This window comes from Miniopterus natalensis, chromosome 1, assembly GCF_054644295.1.
Source record: "Miniopterus natalensis isolate mMinNat1 chromosome 1, mMinNat1.hap1, whole genome shotgun sequence".
Taxonomy (NCBI): Eukaryota; Metazoa; Chordata; class Mammalia; order Chiroptera; family Miniopteridae; genus Miniopterus; species Miniopterus natalensis.
Genome location: NC_142081.1, coordinates 50,038,633 through 50,059,059, shown reverse-complemented (window position 1 = coordinate 50,059,059; position 20,427 = coordinate 50,038,633). Strand labels below are relative to the sequence as shown.

Below are 20,427 nucleotides of genomic sequence, written 5' to 3'. Positions count from 1 at the left end.
ATTTTAAGGTGTTCCCTAAGTTACTTAAATCACATCAAGATACATTTAATTATTTCATGAAATGCTTTGCTTCTAGTTATAAATTATAGTGTCTGAAACAATAAAAGCGAGGGAATATTGTTGAGTTTATCTCAGTGATTTATGCTCTCAGTGCAAAATTGACAATTTAAGATATACACTTGGTTTTTCTTCATCACTTTTGGAAAGAAATCTCCCACACAACAGAATAGTAGCTAGGAAGAGGCCCTTAATTACTGTGTTGAATAGTGGTCAGATGAGATTCAGAGAATGGTATTTATATAAATCAGTTTCAGCAAAGACAGATCTTTACAACTTCATGACTTAAAGTTAACAAGCAGGCTAATTTATTAAATTGGAAACTAGGCATAGAAAGTGTGAAAGTACTTTAATGGCTTCTTTCTCTTCCTGGTCTGAGTAAAGTTTGAAAGAAACAAATGTACATCTTTCACTTACAACTTCAGTGACACATGTACTTGACTTGAGCTTTTAAAATAAATAAAAGCAAGATCCGCTTGTTATAACAAAGGTATTTTTAAAATGTCCATTCACAGCCAGGTTTGAGGTGAAGCTCTCTGATCTGGTAATAGGAATGTCAGCTAGAACACAATCCTTAAGATTTTTTTTTTTAAATGTGAAATACTGTTCCTGCAGAAAGTTGGTTGGATGACATAAAGAGCATAGGCTTGCCTATCACACTGATTACTTGATGTAATAGTAAGCAAGCTTAAGTGAACTGTGTGTCTTCAATCTTTCCAATCACTTAGGGCTGGGCATCGGAGCTCGCCATCCATCATCCCTGGCCTGAAACATACGGTGCATCAGCAATCTTGGGCTGACCTAAATGATAGTAAAAGCCACTATGCTGTTCACAATAAGAAATTGTTGTCCACTGAATTACAGGTTTGTGATTAGATTGCTAACATGGCCAACTTGATGTATAAGTGAAGTGTCTAGGGAAGATATTCTTTAGGGTCTTCTGAAGATTAATTTATACCCTTGAAATGTAGACCAATCACAGAGTCAAAAAATATGTCAAGGTATTTTTCTTGTAACCAAGAAAGCCCAGATGTTATAACAGTCATTAATTTATTTCTGGCACCTTTATCTGCAGCAGAATTTAATAAACAAGGTGTCTAATGGCTATCCTTCAGCATGGCCAGAATTGCCCAATGCGATAATTAATATTTTGGCATCAAACTCACATGGGAGTAGTTATATCCTATTAGAAATATGAACCTAAAATGTTAACTGTTCCTCATAATTAAAATTTTTACATTTAAGAAGTTTTAAATCTCTCCAAATGCTTATCTGAAATTTCCAGTTGTGTGCTGGGCTATGCTCTCAGGTCTCAGAACCGTCTGAAGATATCACCTGGTAGACATGCTGTATGTTACTTGTTTGCTTTTTCCCCCAAGATTACAGAAGCTGGAATTTGAAATTCAACTTTGAAGACATTATCTGCAGGTCAACCAAACAGGCCCAAAGGAAAACTGGTACAGGAGGTAGGAGGCTTGGCTTTGATCAGTGTCTGCGTCTGAGTTTACTCTATGGCCTTAGACAAGCCACTTGGCTGCTCTGACCATTAACATCCACACTGGGTAACATAAGAAGGACATTTGCTGGTTTAGTCAAAGTCTTATTCAGGAGAATAAGCTATTTTACCCTATTTTCCATTCCTGTTTTCAGTCATGCTGCGAAGTGAATCAAATGATTGAGACACAAGCACGGCCGACAGCCCAGCAGGAGACAAGGAAACAGGTTAGTTCAATAGAAAGCTTAGTGTGCGGACAAACCGGCAGGTGCTCGCAAACACAGAACTGAGAATTGTAGGGGCCCAACAGCCCAGATTCGGGGTCCACAGACCCGGCGCCGGGCTCAGACGGGCCCTTTCACATGCTCTGGCGGTTCTAACGCAGCAGGGGGCTGCGGGGGCTCCTCGGTGCGGCGCGCTCTGGGTGCAGGAGACACATTCCGCTCAATCTTAGGAGCCCAGAAACGTTTTTTGGGAAGAGGTGGTGGAGAAATAGAAACTCCCCAGGCATAATCTGGGAAGAGCGCAAAAAGTGTTCCCAGCAAGGGGCCTGTGCTGGAGGTTCCCAGCAAGAGCTTGGGGACCTCTGGCAGCTGAGTTTAGAAAACTTGAGAGGACTCGAGCTGCACGTGAAGGAACTGGAAGGAGCCTGTCATGAAAGACATCTGCTTTTTTTTTTTTTAATTATATACATTTGACCCTGTATGGCTGGAATAAAAGGTATGAAAAGGACACTGAATGAAAAGTTGCCCTACCACCCTCTTCCCAGCTACCCAATTCCTCCTGGAAAATGCCGTCAACAGTTTCTGTGTGTCTTTCCATAGATACTAAATGCACGTGTAAGAATGTATTAACATGTATTCCTAACACCCTGTCCCAATAAATTAAAGAATAAAGTATGTATACTCTGCACAGTTCTGCAACTTGCTTTCTTGGCAGAATCTATTTTAGAGATCGAACCACAACTCATTCTTTGTAGCTACCCACTGAGTATCCGTTAAATACACACACCATGCTTTTATTTTCCCATTCACTCGCTGATGGACTATTCATTTATTTCTAATCTTTTGCTTTTATGAGCAACGCTGTAAAGAATAAACTTATACCTAAGTCATTTCAAACATGTACACATAGGTTAAGTTTCAAGAAATGGAATTTTAGAGTCAAGGGGAATTAGCATCTAACACGTTGGTCGATTTTGTCAAATCGTTCTCCATGGGACTGTACTAATTTGCAATTCCATTTGCAAGGTATGAGAAACTATTTCCTTGCTCTCCAAAAAGGAGTTTGACTTTTACCTTAAGAACGCTGGGGAGTAAATCAAAGGTCTTTAGAGGAGGAATGACTTCATTAGGCTTATATTTTAGAAATACATGCTCTCACGGCAATGTGAAGAGTGGATGGGTAGGAGAAGGTTAGACAGGAAGCAAGATGGGCAGTGAGAAAGCTACGCAGCAGTTAGTTTGTAGGAGGACAAGGATATTTATTATGCAACTATTATATGCCAGAATCTGTGCTGAGCACGTAATCTGCATTATCTCAGTTATTACAGCAGCATTGCTGCATAGTAATTGCTGTCTCTGATTTCAGACAAAACAAAGCTGAGACTCATAAGTTCATTAGGTGTGCATTTTTATGCAGGTCGTTTATGGCAAAACTGGGATTCAAATCCATGGAAGTATTAGTTCAGAGCAAGTGCTTTTAGCCATTGTGATATCCTGCTTGGGATGGAGAAGAGCTGATGCATTTGAGATTTATCAAAGAGGCAGAACTGGCAAAATTTGGCAACTGACTGGATGCAGAGCATAAAGAAAAAGGGACATATCAATATTGTCTGTGAGACTGAGAACCCATGAAGACTTAAAATTGGAAAGCAAGGAATGGGGGTGGGGAGGAAATTGATTTTTGGTTTGAGGTGCCAGTGGGAGGTAAAGCAAGAGGATGTCTCCTGAGAATCAGAAGAGCAGTCTGGCCTGGAGATGTCGATGGGGGCATCATCAGCATTTAGCTGGGAGGTTACCAGAATGGATGAGCTCACTCAGGGAGCAATGTTTCAAGAACCGGCCCAAGATGAGAAGAACATGAACAAAGACTAAGAATAAACCAAGAGATAAGAAGAGAGGAAAAAACACCAGAGGAATATGCTATCTCCAAAACCAAATAAAACCAAACTGAAACAAAAACATTTTGAATCACTTTACAAATAAATTAATTTTTTCCTTTCTTCTAAGATCTCTCATATATTATGAAAGTAATTTTTTTGAAATGTTCCCGAACACAGGAAAGAAAAGGTTACTAACACCCCCAGCAGCACTGTCTTGTGGAGGTGATAGTCCAGGGGAAAATCACTTTCCCTAGGCTGGCTGAGAGTCCTGATACATTTCTTTAAAGCTCTAATAACCATGCAGAAAAGTGTCAAATTGAGGATTTAAAGGCAAGGGCTATAGTCTCGGGAGAGTGTCTGGGAGTGATTCCTATGTACCTGACATAACTCAGAAGCAGGGGAGCCGCACTCAATGGCTAGGATTCTCCTGGACCACCTCGTATAAATCTACGAGGGCTACCCGAAGGTTTATGTGAGCTGTGTGTCTAACACGTGTTAGAAAATCAGTCTCGTTATATTTTCCCTGTAAATCCTTCCAGGAGTCTTCTAGGTTTAAGGGGGACCTTCACATTTGGAATCGAGAAATGAGTATAGATTTTCTGAGGCTGCCTAGATTGTGTAATATGCAGTTCATACAATATATTTGGGGGGAAGAATACACAGGCGCTGTCAGTCAACTGATGGATTCAGTCTCAAGAAGTTCCAACCTGCCCACTCTCCCCAACTCCCTCCCAAGGAAAAAGAGAGACCTCTTTTTCAAAGGGGGGTACATTCTTTGAAAGAGGTGGCATAATTTCTGTGGCATATCTAGTGAGTGGCATGTCCTAGAGAGATGGGACTTATTTTCTTGTTCAACAGTTTACAGAATCCATCTGTAAATTGCAAGTAATATCTCCTAAGTTAGCAAATCACATTCCACTTCTGAATACACCTCAGCTAAAAATGTATGATTGGACTAAAATATAGAACATAAACACGTTTTTACATGTTTAAACTGGTCTTTAAAGGAACAGAAGCCTTGAGAATTGTATAAGTAAAACTGTAATATTAAAACATCCTGAAAAAGCAATTAAATGCCTAATATATACTATTAATCTTTAAGTCAAATTTATAGCTACATTTTTAATAAATTTGAATCTTTAGGCCAGATTTTCTTTTATAGATAAAATACTGTAATGATTATTTCTAAGCTTTATTGAAATATCTGAATTTCAATATTCCTTCATTCTATCAAGTTTTATCTTCAATAGCAATTGCTTGTTATCCTGAACATAATAAATACAGTCATCTCAAACAAGGAAAGAAAAACTATTGATTATTTAGGATGCTTCAAATCAAGCTTTGATTTTAGGCTTTCCCCCACCAAGTTTATTTTCTTTAAGTACATTCTACCTAATTTCTAAACATTAATCAACAAATACTTGATTTTTAAATAGGTGGGCTTATTTCTATCAGACGCAAAAGAATTCTTCACCATTTATTATGTGAATCACATATGTGTGGATTACACATATGTACATGCATGTGGAAGCAGTGGCTTTATTTACTATTATTATTTTGATGCTGAAATCCTGGACCAAATGGCAGCAGCTTTACAGAGCAGTTCCTGTTACGCCTGTAAGCCTTTGTTTTTACAGCCCCTTAAGATGTTCAGAATAGTGAAATCAATTTCTATGGAGTGGAAAATAGGGATTTTCTAACCAATCTCAAACCCACAGCAGTGAGTGTGACTTCTCGATGGACACTATTAGAACAGCAACGGAGTTCACTGCCCAGTGAGGCTCCCTGTTTGCTCAGTATTCAACAGAGCGAAGACTTGGGATATTTTGCTTCAATACTGTATACAAATCTCCCTACATGTCTCGCAATGGTCCTCACTCTGGCTTCTGGAACAACCCATACAGTCTTCCTCCTTTTCGCTAGGATGGTCACTAATCATGTCTCTCATGCTAAGCTTTTATTCTTTGAGGCAAAACATTCCTATTTTCTCTAGTCACTCTTCCACCTTATGGTTTTGAAAGTCTCTCATCAATTCTTGCTCTAAAAGCACTTCTGATCATCTCTAGTAGAACTACAGACCCTCTCACTCCAATATCAGACAACTCCAATGTAGGGTTATTATTTCCCAGGAGTTGGGCACTTAGCTTCTATCGATGTAACCTGGGTTGTAAGCTTATATAACTCAAATATACTGGTGGCACATACAAATTTCCATTGTCTTCTGGAGCTTAGCACAAAGAGTAGTGGGACATCTTAATTATGATATATTTAAAATGAAAAATAATGTTTAATTTACCACTTTTCTTAAGGGGAATTGGAAGAATTCAGAGTATTTAAGAATAATGGGGAGTTTATTGTAACATACATACAAGTCCAAGGTTTTCTTTACTCTTAGGGCCTGCTCCTTTCTACACATGGGATCATTCTTCTTTTTCTCTCTCTGCCGATGGGCCTTCAATGCTTTGAATTACTGCAGCCAACCCATCCTTAAGGTCATTCTGATCTACATCAAAGAGAAACTGCAGACCCTCTACTTTCCCACCTTCCGATTTCTAGGACAGAAAAATCTCATCTGTTCCAGGTCTCTACCCACTATTGGTCCAATTAGAGATGACTAGGGTCACAAGGTTACATGACCAGTAGCTCTTGTATCTGCAATGCAGATCCAGGTTCTCTGAAAGGTCACGTACAAGGCTGTGGGAAAAGGAAGCATCAGACAGGCACCCTGAGAGTTGTCTAATGTAATACTATCAAAGCATGTGTCTATTTGGCTAAAACACAGTATTAAATATAGAGCCAAGGTTGATAGCATTATAGAACAGTCACACTTTGAATCTCCCAGTCGAGTCATGAGAATTCCATCTATGAGGAATTCCATAGAATATCTCGGCATACTCTTATGAGTTATGGGTTTGCATGCACAAGACCAAATGTAGAATGTGGGTACCACAAGATATGAGCCTCCTGGACATCTTTAAAGAGGTATAGTTGCTATAGCTTTAATTAAGTCCCTCCTCTCTGAGTACTCAGGTTTGCTCTCACCCACCATGCCCCCTAAGGTTCCATTATGTGAGTGGGTAAATATAATTTGTGCTGTTTCATATGGTTTTTATTTTGGTTTATTTATCTTTGCATTAATAGTGAATTAGGAAAAAATAAACTATGAAAACAATGGACATGTAAAGTAGGTGGTCTTTGCGGCCTTTAGTGAAAGGTGTATAAAGGTGATTCACACTCCACAGCTCAAAGTGAGTTGGTCTTCCACCCAGGACAATACGCTTTTGTAGGAAGACATTTCCTTTTTATCTTTCTTCTTTGATATCTTTCTCTCACACTGAAAGCTTAAAGTCTTAAAAAGCTTATTAATATGAAACATTATCAGGATCTAAGGCTAGGCAAAGAGTTGTTAGTTAAATTTGACTCCAAAAGCACAACCCATAAGAGTAAAAAAAATGATAAATTGGACTTCACCAAAATTATTTTTTTCCTGGGGGAGAGAATGGGGCACTGCTGCAAGAAATTCTTGACCTTTCACTGGAAGTTGACTTTAGCAGAGGGCACCAACTTGACTAGAGATGCCCAGGAAGTTGGGTATCCCACTAGGGCGGCCTACAGTCAATGACAGACTGATACTGGGGTAAAAAAACAAAACAAAACCAAACCCCAGGTCTTTGTCGCTATCCATGCTGCGCTCCAGGTATTGCTCTTCTGGAAACACTGACCTTCACCAGCACCCAGCAGCAATTAAGGCTCTTTTTCAGAGAACCACATTTTCTATTACTTCACCACAAATACGAATTTTCCACAGTCACTGGGTTTTTATTAATTGGAAATCCAACTAAAGCAAAGCACCATTATGTCGCTATATTGAAAGCCAGTGACCTTAGAGTTGCAGTTGGAAGAAGGTAGAGGTGGTAAATTTTCAATCATGAGTCTCTCTCCCATGGTCATGGATTCCAAATAGTGCCAACCACTATTTGGGATAGTTGTCGAAACTGTTTCTCTTTTTCCTATAACATTCAAATATCAACTGAGTTCACTTTATTCCTTTCTACTATGTACCCCATTTTGTCCAAATGATACTCCTGAAAATGTGTGTGTATGTGAGTGTGTGTGTGTGTATTTCCTTCATTACAAAATTACAATCAATTCTAAACGTGTTGTTAGGCCAAAGGAGATTCCACATTACTTGTCCATATTTTGTATCAGTTCATGATACATTTAATACATACCCCTTTCTTTCCCAATATCCTAATAATGTTGAGGTATAATCCTGAGTGTGTTCAGAGACTAGGATTTTTCTGATTCCTTTTGGCTGTTGCCTTTCTGTACAATGTCATTTGATAAACTGCTTTTTCTAATTCTTGCTTGTGACTTGAACTCCTTTATCAGTTTTAACATCACTGTTTCATTTGCATTTCTATCTGTTAACATTATAGTTTTGCATTTGCTTTTATTTCTTTAATTGAGTCATATATCCCAGAATATTAAACAGATCCCTTTGAAAGTCAGCTAGAAACTTGTTAGTCCTTTATGATGCATGAGTCGGTTACAAGGATATCTCTAGAGTGAAAATCCGATGATCTCTTTTGAAAGGATTATTTGTTTCTACTGTCTTTAATCATATCTCTTCATGTGTGACAGGCAGTCTTCTGTATACAAGACAGTATTTGTTTCATTTCTATATCACAGCGTAATTCTTCTGAAGATATTATAAGTAACAATTAAAGGCCAAATTTAATTTAAAATTTAGCCACAAGCAGTGCTACGGATGCAAAGAGCTTAAACGGGGTAAAATTTGAATGACCAGATGCCTTGTACGCGTGGGTGAGTTCATGCACAGGCGATGACACTCGTTCTTTGAGTGACTGGCAAGTGTCTTTAACTTAGATTCCTGCATTCATATTTACGTAGAGCCTAACACTGACAAGCTTTGACTCGGTACTAAGTGGATGAGTAATATAGATAAAATCTTTACTCTCATTAAGCTTATGTTCTTCAATTAAAAAGAGGCATCTAGATTTTAGAAATAAGTAAAATATGCATCTCAGAATAAAGGCAAACATGATGTAGCTTTAGGGCCTTCCAGATATCCTGATTCATCTGTTTCTAATGCATTTAATTTTATTAAAAACTTTCCCTGGAAAGACTGTTTTAGTATTGAAGCATTTTCCTTGAAAAGATGTTTCTTTTACTGTATAATTTCTAATGCAAAATATTGCAGGTTTATATAACAAATGACATAAAACCCAGACCTTCTCCTCTTTCTTTTTCACTTTTATAAAACAAATTAACAGAGAATTTCATAGGCTATAGTCCACTGGATATAGTCCATACATTTTCTCTGTACTCAGATATGAAAAAGTATATATGAGGAGGGGAGGAGAACATAGGTATTCATGCTGGCGGTGGTGCTGGGTGAAATTAAAACAACTCACACATCAAGCCTTCACTTCAAAGCAAGGAAAAATTCCAACAGATGCTGTCCATGAATGAATTGAAACAGGCTGCTAAAAATTAAGAATGATACATATATATTTAAATTTATATGTACATATATGTGTATATATAATTTCTATATATGTGTTGATACATATTTCAAAAAGCAATATAGGGAAATTAGTAGTAGACTTTTTTCATGTGAGTACTAACATATCATGTTCCAAATTCAACAGGAGAATCACCACTAACTGTATTTGAAAACTGCCAAGTGAGCATGTACTTTCAAGTGTAAATGTGGATTTAATCTTTGATGTTCCAGGGAAGTGATTCATGGCCAGTTTCCACAATATGCCAAGGAGATGCTTTATATCTGGGTACTGACACTTTATGTATTAGGCTATAATCAATACTATTGGCTACATGCTCTGTCACTGAAATAAAACTGTGATTGCTCTGCAAATAATGTTTTAATTACTAACACAAACATCCCTGTTTTGAAATATAGTAATCCTGTGTATCCTCTAACACAACTTTATTACTAGGCATAAAAATCAACCTAGGGATTTAGGTTTAAAAGTCTTAAAACATTGATACTTGAAAGGTAAAACCTGAGCCTGTATATTTTTGTTTTTTTAATGCAAAAGTTCGAACATCTTAGGAGACTGAACTCAGTTTTCTCATCTGTAAAATGGAGATAATAGCTGCTAGCTCACAACGTTGTTTACAAAATTAAATCAGATGTGTGCAAAGCACACAGAAATTTTGGGTTGCGACTAGAATTGAGGAATGATAAAAACTTGAATTTAAGTATTGATGTCCATATTTGGATTGGTGTTAATCTGTGCATTTCAATAGCTTTTGTCAACACCCATAAACACACAGATTTTTAGCAACTGATCTCCCTTTGATCCATCTACCATACTGAAAAATATCTAAATTATAAACCTGAAGACTTCCCAGTACCTACAGTTTGGCATACAAAACCTTTCATAAAGTACCTCACCCCACTCTGAGTCTGCTCTCCTCACTCAGGAGAATTTCTCCAATTACACTCCTAAAATAGCCCACACGACATCATGTTACTGTGAGTTCCTTAGGTACCTAACCTTCTCTAGATTGTATACCAGGGGCTATACCTCAAAGAACAAGAGTGTGTTGGGGACACGTCAACCAGGGCGCACCTCTCCATGTCTCCCAAGATAATCACACTTGAAAGGATTCCCTGTGGTCAGCATCTTTCCTAGACTCCTTGAGGTATCAATAATGAACATTTTGAAATTAAAATTTAAGAACATTCAGAAAAGAGAAGATATAGTGCCTCCCAACCCTCTGAAGCTCTCCATAAGCAGGTGGATTCAGGGCAGCCACTCCCTTTGTCCTAAGCAAAGGCTATGCCTTACAGCAATCCTGTGTCTTATTCCTTTTTGTGTACGTGAAAACTTGGGCAGTGCCTATTACTTACTCGGTGAAATTTAGATGCCCAATAGATGTTCATTCCTTTCCTCTTCCCTTCCTCTGCAACCCTATAAATAGGCACACACAGAATTTTTCAAGCTACAGCTTTATGGTGTTAAGCAAGTCAAAATCTCAGATTCCTGTGGGAACCTAGTGAAAATTGGATAAAGCAGGTTTGGTTGATATTGAGATGACCTGGGGAGCACACACTCCCTCTGAGCAGCTTGGCTCTCATAACCGTCTACTACTCAGCTCCAGCCTAAGTTATCCCATTAAATGACAACTAAGTGTGTCCTGTATGGCTATTTTTTGTGAGAAGCCAGAAATCCAGAACATTTTTGTGAAATCTCTGGTTTTTAAATGTTGCTAATGAAGTGTTTTGTTGTTGTTTTTGCCATGAAGTACTGTGTAAATCAAGCCGAATCTATACACAGGGAGCCCGTTTGAACCTGTGCTAGAGAGCTCTAAGAGACTTCAGAAATCACTGCAATGTATCTAAGCGTCAAAAGATCCACCGCTCCACTAAAAGACCAGGGTGCTCCTGTAAGCACCCAGGCTGTTCGTGGCTGGTTCCAGCCTGCTGTCCTTCCTTACGTAAGAAGTCTGGTCAGTACCTGACTCCTAAAATTATGGCTCTCCTTTTAATCAGCAAGGAAGGGTTTCTGCACTGTAAAATCTTATTAAGGGAATTTGATTGCAAATTGAATGTGGTCCAGCACCTCTCCAAAGCTCATTTAAGATATTTGATATTTGAGAGAAAATGTCTAAATGGGCATGTTAACTATCCATTTGCCTACACAACTCCAAAGTCTATCCCTGCACTTTCAGACCATCAGGAAATAATGTCCTGGGCCACATTATCTTGGGCAATCAAAGACGTGGCTTTTGAGCTGTGGTTCAATGTCATATTCTTGGATTTTATAGATGGCCGATATAAAAAGTGTCATATTTAAGCATACCTTTTAGAAAGCTTGTTGGCGGTATATTCTACTGTGTGGCTTGTTACTACTTTATATTGGAACTTATATGGTAAAGTCCAGGAAAAGTAGTTCTAGGAAGGGATGCTCATTCTCACAGATGCATCTGTATATGATATCTTAATGGAAAATATTTTCTTCAGTTGCCAGGCCAAACTTCAAAAACTACATTAAGTGAGAGTAAGAATCCTAGATTTGTTTCTGAGTTTTTGAAGCTCTTACAGACTGTCCCTCATTATTTGTCTACTAGTGTTAACATTGGCTTTAGGTTTTAGATAACTAGGAATAAGCCAGTTATAGTAGTTTGCTTTTATTTAAGTGATTCGATTATGGATAATCAATATTTTATATTGCATTTACTCCATTTTCTATAATATTAATATTTAGCTTTTTTATTTATAGATACAATTTAATTTTTTTTTTTAAATATATCTTTATTGATTTCAGAGAGAGGAAAGGAGAGGAAGAGAGAGAGGTAGAAACATCAATGATGAGAGAGCCACTGATCGGCTGCCTCCTGCGTGCCCCAGACTGGGGATCGAGCCCACAACCCAGGCACGTGCCCTGACTGGGAATCGAACCCCAATTGCCTGGATCCTAGGTCGACGCTCAACCACTGAGTCACGCCCAGCCGGGATACAGATACAATTTTTTAAAAAATAAGAAGAATTTCACTAATATCATGGATTTTGGTGGGCATCTGATCCTAAAAGATCTTCTTCATTACTTATAACAGGGCCTAATATTTTAACTTTAGAAGTATATTAATTGTGGTTTCAAATGCATATTAAAATTCTAAAATTCCTGTGTTGCATGAAAGGAGAGAAGGTTAGCAGTTCTAGAATTCCTAGAATTGTCACCTATCTATTTATTTATCAAATATTTCTCGAGTACCTATCTGCTGGGTCCCTGGCCCTGACCTAGGTGTTGGAGATATAGTGGAAAGCAAGTTAGACATATTCCTTTCCCACCATGGAGCTCACGGTCTCATGGGGAGTAGATAAGAAACCAGGCAATGATGATCCAGCACAGTCAGTGTTGTGACGGAAGCACAGGGCGGGCCACCTAACCTCTTTTGGGTGAACAAAGAGGGCCTTCCAGAGGATGTGACGTTCAGTTAGAGACATGAAGCTTTCAGGCAATGGTAGGAGGGGGGAAAGGCTTTCAGGAAGGGGCTGCGGGCTCCACAAAGCTGATTTTTTTCACTGTTGTATCTGTTGGGACTTGCTCATTGCTTGGCTACTTGAAAGCACTCAAAACTTTTAAAATAAGTAAGAGATGGAATAGTATGTGAGAAGGCTAAAAGCCAAGTGGGATACACCCTTTGGAGGAACTGAAAGAGTTTGGTTTGGCTGAACTGTAGAGTTCAAGGTGGATACAAGGAGGCAAGATGAGAGCAGAGAGGCATCCGACAGCCAGGTGAAAATGATCCTTGTGACTTATTTAAATAACATGCACTTTATTGTGAGAAAAGGGAAGCCACATGTGCTTAAATAAATAAAAACAACAACAATCTTTTTCCCTTTAGGCATAAGAACTTGACCTTTGGTTAACTCTGTTGGATTTCCTTGGTAACTTGACAAAGGTAGAATGTCAGCTGCATCTCAAGGTGACATTGATAATAGTAAAAAAAACCCTAATGGGTAAATTACATCTGAACTAGGAGAAACTATAAATGAACCATAAAAACTTGATATCGTGGCATTGGGCTTCCCTGTGAGTAGACCAGCAAGACATGCCTACAAAAAATCCTGCAAAAGATGTAAGACTTGCAGGATGACTTCCACAGATGACTCTGGACTGCTGCAAACACTGCCAATGAGGAAGTCCTGCTGCTGCCCGGCAGGCAAGCTGTGGTTCCTAATCTCTGTCCTTCCAAGTAGACAGGTGCCAGGTGTGGTGCATCACCACACTGGGAGCCTGAATGTTTAGTTGAACCTAAAGAAGAATGCTTGGTGGGCATTGCACCAAGTAGGAGAGTTCATATGAACAGATTTGTTTTTATGGAATCACTTCAGCCATTAAAGACAACTGCCTTTAGGGCAGGTTACTCAATAATACATCAACCAGAATAAGTTAATATCCTTGCTGGAACAAGATGGAAGCCTACAAGAACAGGGAAAAGAGAGAAAAGCACCCTCTATTTAAGTTTCATCTAGATCTAGAGACACTAATACCAACAAGTGGGACTCACAGGAGCCCAACCTGCTTCCATGTCTTTTGGTATGTAGTTCATCTGCCACTTACTGGAGAAAACTATAAGCTTGGCTGGCAAATAAGAACAACCAGAGAAAAAGAAAGAAAGAATAGAAAAAGACACCAGGCCATTTAAAAAAATCACAAATATTAGAAAGGGTTAGGTTTGGATACTGCTCCCTCCTTATCTAGCTGTATGACTTTAAGCAAGTCACTACGGAGCCTCTGAGGCCCAGGTTGCTAGGCACAAAAACAAAGCGCTTAGACTCAATGGCACCCAAATGATCTTGACTCAAAGGTCAAATGAGTCCTTCATCTGAGTACCACTCATATGCCAAGTACTACAGTCATCTCTAATGCCCCTCCACCCCCCTAAAAGGCATTCAAAATCAGGGAAACACAAAATGCCCGTAACAAGGATCAAGGAATGGGGGCCAATAGCTGGAGTCAGTCCTTAGTCCAAGGTGGCACTGAGGACCCTGTTATGTCTCTATGCCCAAATTTTACCCTGGGAAACACAGTGATCACATCAATCACTGAAGAACTGTATGTGCTTTAGATTCCTCACATGGCAGGTGCTAGGGCAGGCTCCGATGGCCAGTCTAATCTGAGATCACCCAAGATAGCGACCTGCACGTCTGGAGCACTTACTGCAACATTTGCCCACGTAAACTCTCAGTGACTGCTGCTGATTGCCAGAATTAATAGAAATAATTAATAATTTAGCGCTCCTGTGTTCTTTAACCATCTTGAAGTAAGACATTAAGAGCCAGTATAATTTAAGCCTACCATCTAAAACAAAAGGATGTGAAGTGAAAATAATAATTTAATTTTAAAAAGCATGTCTCCAAGAGATCTAAGCACTTTCGTATCTTGAAGGGACACTAAAATGTACTGACAAGTGGTTACGCGACATTAAGAGTGGAGGGGAAAACCTCCACTTTTATGAAAAGTTTTGAATTAGGAAATTTTAGTGAAAAGCGCTGCGGGTACTTCTAGGAAATCCCATCAGGATCTCAGCGCAATGGCCATTTGTAAGAGAGCCCTGGCCGCAGGCCACGCCAGGGAGCGGTGCTGGAGACGGGCCCGCTCCGCCCGCTTCCTGGAACCCTCTCTGCGAGTCAGCAGCTTGCCTGGCACCGGCTGGGCACCGGGCGCAGGGCTGAGCGATGGGAGGGCACATTCTGAGGGGACACAGCATGTGATTTATAACTCAGGTCTTAAAACATGGCAGCCAGACAACAGCTCACGCTATTCATATAATGAGATCAGCCTTTTTCTTCTTTTAAATAAAACATACAACTAAAAGTGGCCATTAAAAAATTGGGGTAATAATTAGGCAAGTGTATGTTGCCCTGCCGCAATTTTGTACTAGGTGAAGGAGTGTTCAGAAGAAATGATACAGACTGTCTCTTTATAACCTGTTCAGTGGTTTCCAAACTGCATTCCATGGAATCTCATTATTTCTCAGAGGGAATTGCATAATTGTCTGATTCAATGTTTTTAATGTATGCAATGTAGCTTGTGATCTTAAAAGGCAAATTTTTATACTAATTTTTAATAAACTAATTTTTAATAAACGCATTGATTTATGCTGACATATAACTGTTTCTGTGCGAATTCAAGATTAATCTCTGTGCATGTATTTAAATTTATAAATTTATAAATTTATAAATAAAGAGGTTGTGTGTGTATATTTTAATGTTGGTGGTAGATACTCCACTCACGTAAAATTATACAAAAAAGTGCTATTGTGCTTACCAGAATGACTATTTTTTTCACAATTTATCCAAAGCAATCTATCAAAATGAATTAGATGTTGAGACCAAAAGTTTATATGACTGTCATCCATCTTTCTAATTTCAAAGCTCATAATTCATTGAAATATCCTTGATCTCAGTGTTTTAACTTTCTAATATGTAAATTATTATCATAAAACTAATAAGATAGTTTTATTTGATTATTTCATTTTTATAAAGGATTTAGATGCTTATAAAACTTTAAAAACATCACTTTAGATCATTTCTCAAATAACAAACAGAAGCTAGTCATTGGTACAAAATCTTTAGATGTTATTAGAAAGCTTGGCTTTATTTTTCTAATATTTTGCAAATTCTAAATTACAGCTGTGTACAAGATGCCATACAAAGGGGAAAACAACCTAATTCACCTAGTAGTGGAGGAATTTATAATAACTTTCTGATATTTAAGTAACTATGTAGATGAGGACAGCACACAGCTCTTTTCTCTAGGATCAGAGATGGAAAATTTTAGAACTTGTGTTCTAAAAAAGTACTACATACTACAAGAAGCCTATGCAGGATACTTGACATTTTCCATTTCTGATTTTATAGAAGGATAAATTTGGATCACTGCTACACATTAAAAGGCTATATTAAAGCATGGCCTATGTGGCTCAGTGGTTTAGCGTCAACCCATGAACTAGGAGATCAGGGTTCAATGCCTGGTCAGGGCACATACCCAGGTTTCAGGCTCAATCACCAGTAGGGGGCGTGCAGGAGGCAGCTAATGAATGACTCTCTCTCATCATTGACATTTCTGTCTCTCCCTCCCTCTCTGTTCCTTTCTCTGAAATCAATAAAAACATATTAAAATATATGTATTAAAAATACTAAAATTTATAATTATGCCTTGTGAACTTAGGCAAATGAGGATTGGGCAAGAATGGATGGGGAAAGACTATATTCAATACAACGAGGAAGGGAAATCTGCCAATTGTAATAAATAAAATGACTTATGATGCCTTCACCCTCTTCATATAGTTGTTAAAACTGGAGCAATCTAAGTGCTTTCTACCATTAGTCATGACTATATTGCAGTTTCATTCTTACATTTTTCCAGTACCTTTTATACTTATGATTTATGTCTACAGAATAACTAGGAAAAACCACATATGCCTTACATACAGATTCCAGAAGGAGACGGAACTCGGATTATGAGTAAGCTTGTTTTTTTAAATCCAGTTCTGCAATGGTGCTACAAGACACATGGCTTTCCAGTAACACACCCCTGCAGCTTCACCTCCACGCAGGGACGTCGCCCAGGGCTGCACTGCTTTCTTAAGCTGTACCACGGTGGAACCTTATCCTTCATAATGTTTTGGAGAAAGCTGAGGGTGGCGCCTGCACAATTTGATTTGGTGTAAAAATACACACCAAATCTGATTTCTGTTACATTAAGGCGTTCTCTGACAAAATATACAGAACAAGAAATGAAGTGAATTGCGTTTTAGAAATATCTTGCAAGCTTGTTTCCCCGAATACCTGACCACTAATTTTAAAAAATGGATCAAACCTCACTTTAATTGAATATTTAATAGATGATTTAATGGTCAAGTTAAGATACATTTTAAATGCTAAATATAAAAATGATTTGTGTTTGCTTACTGGAAATATTTGTAATATAAGCAAACATATATAATAAACTAATATTTAAAGCAAATTTACTGTGGAAAAAATGAAATGACCATTTTCAATTTATAAACATACTATATCCATCAAACTATATTTTTGACTAATAGTTGGCTTTTAGAATATGAGTGTTGTAATAGTGGATCACCATTAATAGCAGACATCGTTTAACTCATTTTTTCAAATGTGTAATATATTTTCCTTAAAATGAGCCACTGAAAATATAAAAATGGCAATAGTCTCCTCGGGAAAGGCCTGCATTTAGTTAGAGGGAAACGCATCATGAATTTATTCTTCTGGAAATCAGTCCTCTACAGAATGCCCCGTGAAACAGTGTGATTTACACGAGAGGATCTGAGGGGAGCAAACAGGAGCATGCGTCCAGTCTAAGGCCGTTTGCAGCAGGTCATGTCAACATAGGAAAGGCACTTAAGTCGAGTTTTTCTCTCAAAGAAACTGGCAAAGGCTCGCTTCATTTAATATTTGCAAAGAGAAATGAGAAGACGCCAAAATCTTTTGAAAAAAGAAATGTCTATGTAACTACTAGGAACGGATCATTTGAAAATAATCCTCCAAATATTGTTAGTTTCTGAAAATAATGTTCAAGTGGATATTTTCAAGGTCTTGAAATGGCCATTCCCCCTCCCCCCCTGGACATTTTGAATAGACTTTAGCTATTTGGAGAGCTTGGACTATGAGATCCCCCCCAAAATTCTAAAAACACCTTTGCATCTCTCAACTTTAAACACATACACATTATGGTCTCAGAGTACTACTATTACCTAGAGATTCCCCTGACATCTTTACTATAGGAAGAAAAAAAAAGACTGATTAAACCTTTCATTCCCTTTCAGTCTAATGAGAAGCCCAGACAAATGTTAATGGGTAGGTTACTGATTCACACAGGTGAGTGGGCAATTCTACCCTGTGTTACAGGTACTTTGCCACTACCTTCTGAAATACTGTTTCATAGTACAGGGTATGTCATATTAAAAAATAAATGATACTGCTCCAACTCAGCAGTTTGAAGGGAAGCATAAATCAATGGCAGAAGGGAAGCAGGTGATGTAATGACTCTAGACTAAAGTAGATGACTTGAAGAGATGGATCATAAAGTTTAACCTTTGAAATTATTCATTGATATTAATATAAACACACAGAAAAACACATTTCAAAGTTACTTTGCTTTGCTAAAATTCAATTCATTAAGTGGCAGAGATTTTTCTTAAGTAGTAAAGAGAAATAATATATTCTATTCCTGGAAAATATCAAATAGCAAACAATAAGCATGGTCTTCCTTAATGTTTCAGTTAAGATTATTTGTTAAAAAGGGGGTCAATAATGTACACACACATACACACAAAGGATGGTAACACTCAAACTTGTCCATAAGTAGTAAATGATAGAAATATATACAAAGGAAATGAGAAATCAAACCAAATATCAGTGTATACAAGCTGGGAACAATTTAAGAACTGATTCAAGAGGTTGAGGCCAAATACATTTCAAATTAGCACCAAGAACCACAGCAGCACTCGTGATTCTGAAGAACATTCAGTGTTCTTTGGCCTAAAAGCAAGGAGGCAAAATCCCCCTCCCTCTATGTAATGTGAAGGTACTTTCTCCATGTGGGTCATAAAGCACTGATATTCCATCTAAATAACCTAGCAATAAAGAAGTAAGAAATAAAAAGCACTGCTTTACAAGGAAAATACTAACTAGAGAAATACTCTGACAAAATTTGGACATAAGGCATTTTTAAAAAAATCCCCAGCTTTACTCACTCTACTTTGCACTGGAAACGTCTCATCTTTCTTCTTCTTCTTCTTTTTTTTAAATATATCTTTATCGATTTCAGAGAGGAAAGGAGAGGGAGAGAGAGAGATAGAAACATCAATGATGAGAGAGTCACTGATCGAGCCCGCAACCTGGGCATGTGCCCTGACCAGGAATTGAACCCTGATCGCCTGGATCCTAGGTCGATGCTCAACCGCTAAGCCACGCCCGGCCGGGCTCATCTTTCTTCTTAAAAGAATTTGTAATGACTCCCATTATCTTTCAGTGAAAAGCTCCCACCAGAACCTTGACTTTCTAGGTGTCTCACCTTCTGGACTGAGCCTGGAGCATCATTCCCTATAGCCCGCCCCAGCAAGTTTATCCCCAGTTTCTGGCCAGGACACATTGCACGTCCCTGTGTCTGTCCTCATTTACTCCTTTTGCCTGAAATACGCTTCTCACACCAAACCTTTCCCATTGGTGTCAGCTGGGTTCGACCAGGTGCAGATGTTAAGATGGAGTTAAATCTACAAAAGGTGTACTGGGAGTAACACCTGAGAAAGAAAAAAGGCAACAGCAGAATCGGGTAAGGAGCTCTCTGTTCACTATGCAGACCTGATAAAGTCTCTATCAGCCCAGTAAAAACTCCAGGACAAAATCAGCTGCTAGAGGTTTGTGTAAACCAGAGGTAGCTAGAGCCTTGCACCGCCACCTCGCTCAGTCATTGTCCCAAGAAGAGTCTGACCTCCTCTCCAATGCAGGGATGGATCCCGGAGGCGTCAACAGCTGGGCAAGGAGCCCTTTCTGGAGAGTGATGCAAGCAGTGCCTCTCCGGGTCTGCCACAGCTTTATTCTCCAAGCACAAGTGTGTGTCTGCGCCTGCAGGGAGCCTCCAGGAATCACCCCCAGGCCTAGGGGGTCTCCCTGCTTCCCCAGCAACGTGAGCTTCAGTATCTCATACTGCACTGTGGCCTCACTATGTTTACAGGACTTGACCTTTTAGAAAGTAGAAACTACATCATAATCTCCTCAAATCTGTAGAGCACAGTTTGGGAAAGAATTCCTAACATACAACATATTCAAAAGAGGATCGTTGGGTGGCCCCACCAGCTGGATGATCGACTAGGTCGGTTATTCCTCACTCTGGTGCAGAGATGCGAAGGGGTATGTGTACCTGATATATGTCAAAGGGCATTGCGAACCCCTCAAAAAATAACCTTACTATACTTTAAGTACTAATAGGCTATCAGACATTAAGGATAAAATGTATCAAAAATTAGTATGTGCTCGGCTAAAGGTTTGATTCCGCTCCCAGTTATTTAATGAACCTCCCTGTGTAACACTTCCCATCCTTCTTTCTCATTTCCAGTTTCCTCAGTTCACAGACTAGGAAATAGGTAATCATCTAGTGTTTAAATTATAAGGTGCACTGTGTTTGCTCTGTATTGTAAGATAATTTAATTTCAATTGTAAAGTTTGGAGTTTTCTTTGATG

The 20,427-nt window shown here is 38.7% G+C and overlaps 1 protein-coding gene and 1 pseudogene across 3 annotated transcripts in view; one reads left to right on the top strand and one right to left on the bottom strand.

The window, feature by feature from the left end:
- Positions 1–20,427, bottom strand: part of WDR72 (WD repeat domain 72) — a 174,866-nt gene that overhangs the window by 45,231 nt on the left and 109,208 nt on the right. The gene's annotated exons all lie outside the window — the stretch shown is intronic.
- On the top strand, positions 12,337–12,370 carry LOC148094130 (U6atac minor spliceosomal RNA; annotated as a pseudogene).